This window comes from Gossypium hirsutum, chromosome A05 (assembly GCF_007990345.1).
Source record: "Gossypium hirsutum isolate 1008001.06 chromosome A05, Gossypium_hirsutum_v2.1, whole genome shotgun sequence".
Lineage (NCBI taxonomy): Eukaryota > Viridiplantae > Streptophyta > Magnoliopsida > Malvales > Malvaceae > Gossypium > Gossypium hirsutum.
The window spans coordinates 40,472,478-40,476,359 of record NC_053428.1 but is presented as its reverse complement, the minus strand read 5'-3'; the positions used below and the strand labels follow the sequence as shown (position 1 = coordinate 40,476,359).

Below are 3,882 nucleotides of genomic sequence, written 5' to 3'. Positions count from 1 at the left end.
TGACTTACAACCTAAGAAATCATCAGATGACACACATCTATGTTGCCATGCCGTATGTCTTGCACGGCTGAATCACATGCCCGTGTCTTGAACCGTGTAGACCCAAATTTACCAAATATCAAGCCATTTCCAAGACCATTTCATGCATATGCATTTAGACCAAATGTGCACAATTTCAAAGCACCAAAACCTTATCTAAACATACATAGTTTTTCCATTTCAAAAGTCCTAATTCAACTAACCAATATTCCATTCAAAGGCACCTCAAATGCATACAACCACACTTACCTAAACATGTAAATTTACCATATTTTAATCATCAAATCCTAGTTAAATACTTGTATAAAACATACCACATACTTGACCATATACATGCCATTCCAAACATACTATAAAGGATCTTATAAACATGCATAACAAGGTGACTGAAGTGACCCAACTTGTCAAAACATCAAATGGTACGATAAGTTTCAAAACTTATACATGCCAAAACACCAACAAACCATTCATCATAATACCATTACAAGTCATCCTATACATGTCATTATAAATGTTGGCCAAAATGTTCAAAAACTACTGAAATGTTTGTTAGATAGTGTGACAGATCTCCGATGAGCTTAAACTAAATCGAGGTTTTGATAATCTAAAAAAACATAGGAAAGAAACTATGTAAGCAACAATGCTTAGTAAGCTCTATAAACAAAACATAACTTACCATTTCATTTGCCTAATGTAAAGCATAACTATAATAATCCAAACCAAATGCTTGGCATAAGTCTAAATATCACCATCAATACACAAGTTAGCACACTTGTACATAATTTAAATGGACTAACCTTAATATAAGTCATTTTCCATATGAAACATATTATTTAGTTCAAACATTTTTTCCATAAGATTATGCATAATTTCATTTGAATACTTACCATTACGTTCCCTTTTTTTTCTCGCTGAACCATTTAGAATTACCTCAGAAATTTGGGAAAGCTCACACAAAGTGTGTCATTACATATAACTGTAACATTTCCTTTACATCATTGCTCACTTGAGTTGTTAAATGGGCCTACTCACACGAGCTATGGGTCGAAATGTAACCTACATAATGCTGCTCACACGAGCTGTGGAGTATCCAAAAAAAATTCAGATCTCAGCCATCGGTCGGACATTCAAGACCAGCATGCGAAACATGAAATCCCTAATGACATGTCATTCGTATCCTAAGAATTCCTAAGGTTCAATTGGGACTCGATATTTGTCGTAGCATTGATAGGTTTAAATATACTGATCCATTTTCATTAAGAGTAACGTAGCAAAACATTCAATTTAAGTAACAATAACACAATAAAACGTTCATACGAACTTACCTCGATGACTAAGGGCTAGTAGTTTGGTCGAATTAATCCAAAGCTTTTGCTGTACCTCGATCTAAGTCCGTACACGATTTATCTTGATCTAAATAGATAATTATATTCAACTAAGTATTCCAATTAACCTCAAACATTCAATTCAAACTACAATTCACATTTATATAAAATTACCAATTTATCCCTAACATTTTAACTTTTTCACAATTTAGTCCTTAAGCTAATATCATAAATTCTAACCATTTTAATCTAAATCCATGTTAATCTAACATGCAAGAGACCTTGAAACAACTCATATTTACCATAATTTCACAATAAAACCTAGAATTTATACATTTAACAAATTAGTCCCTAAATGTCATTTTCATCAAAAATCACTATACAAAAATTGTTTATTTTTCAACAAGGATTCATAATCTACCATTTACCATCAAAAATTATTCAAAACATTCATGGAAAGTCCCAAAACCTTTAAAAATTTTACAATTTAATCCCTGGACTAGCTAGATTAACCTAAAACGATCACAAAAAACATAAAAATCATTAAAAACTAACCTTAAACCACCAACATGCATAAGCGAGACTTAACTGAATCTTTAAAGAATAAAAATAGTGTCTTTTTCCTTTTCAATTTTGGTGGAGAAGAAGTTTGAAAGAGATGAATAAATTTTGTTTTATTTAATTTTAGTTTAATTAATAATTTACAATTTTATCATTTAAAAACTTTCAAAATTTCAATAAAACCTAGTCCATAATTATCCACTATCACCTTAATTTGTTTATTAACCATCCAAGTCCCTTAGGTTAAGATTTCATAGCTATTAGATCCTTTTAACTAGAAGAACTCAACTTTTACCCTTTTTACAATTTAGTACTTTTACTTAATTAACCATTTAAACATCAAAATTTCTTAACAAAATTTTAATATATCCTTATTGTAATCCCATATAAATTAAAATAATAATTCACTCATCAAAATTGTGGTCCTGAAACCACTATTTTGATTTCACTAAAAATGGGCAGTTACAATAGCAACAACTAATCCATAGAGAATAATCCGAAGAAATCACCGACAACAGCAACTACGACAACAATAGATGTAAGAACAACCACAATCAATTCTAGGAAACGCACCACTTGAAAATCAACTGTTGGTGATGCTAACAATAAAATTTTAGGAAACCCACCAGCAGCACAGCTACCAACAAACGTGCATATGGCTCAAAATGAAAGAACCTTTAGGGATTATGCCTTACCAAGTCTAGATATGGTTCAGGAAAGCATAACAAGGCCAGAAATTACAGCCAATAACTTTGAAATTAAGTCGACAATGATTCAGATGATCCAAAATAATTTGCAGTTTAAGGGCACAAGGACAAAGGACCCTAATCAACACTTAAAATGGTTTCTCCAACTTTGTGACACCTTTAAATATAACAGGCTCATTGATGATGATATTTCTCTTCGATTGTTCCTCTTCTTCTTCATTGATAACGCTTTTTCTTAGTTAAACTCATAGGCACCAAGGTCTATCACGATATGGGATGAACTCGTTGGAGAGTTCTTACATAATTTCTTCCCAATCAGTAAAGTAGTTCAACTATGAAGAGAGACTGTTGTCTTTAGACAGATGGAGGGAGAAAGTTTTTATGAGGCGTGGGAACATTTCAAACAGTTTATTCAAAAATTCCCGCACCGCAGATATCCTAAGTGGATATGACTACAAGTATTTTACAACGGATTGGATGCAAACGCACTATCTAGATTAGACAAAGCACTAGGAGGAGCCCTTATGAACAAAACGTATGAGGACGCGTATGAAATTATAAAAAAATATGGCCTTGAAATCATGTCGGTGGCCTATCGAATGATTCACATATGTCTAGAAACTCATTGCAATTAAAGCTATCCAAGAGGATGTTAAGTATCAACAGTTAATGGATAGACTCAACCGTATCGAATCTATTTCTACACTGTCTATGCATGCATGAGACAAACCGCTCTTCCACTATATCAATAATCCTGTCGATGATGTAAATTACATTGGGAATAGAGGTGGAAACCCTTATTCGAATACTTATTATAATCTTCGTTGGAGAGATTACCGGAATCTAAGATGGGGAGGAAACTAAGGAGTAGGTAACAGTTCAAATCAAGATAAAAATATTAATTACCAACCTCCTTATTTGTAAAGACCCCAAGATAGGGCCAACCTTAGTGACCATAATGCATGTGGTCAATGACTGGATAGAATTGAGGGATACATGCATCAATGAGAATAGATGTCAAGTAGGTGCAGTCTGAGTGCACCAACTCAACTAGAACATTGACTAAGCTTGAGGATTAGATGAGCCAATTAATGAGCATGATTGGCGACATCAAAAGAAAAATTGGCACGGGTATTCCCTGTAACCCCTAACCCGTATCCGTTGCCAGAATAAGGTTATGAAGCGTTACCATAGAATCATAACTAAAAAAATTCACTTCCAAACATTTCATAATTCATAGCAATTTTATT

General features: G+C 33.0%; 1 non-coding gene across 1 annotated transcript; it reads right to left on the bottom strand.

The window, feature by feature from the left end:
- Positions 1-2,961: 2,961 nt before the first annotated feature.
- On the bottom strand, positions 2,962-3,065 carry LOC121230018 (small nucleolar RNA R71). Its single transcript, XR_005927970.1, has one exon. It is a non-coding gene; the product is annotated as a small nucleolar RNA R71 (small nucleolar RNA).
- Positions 3,066-3,882: the final 817 nt, after the last annotated feature.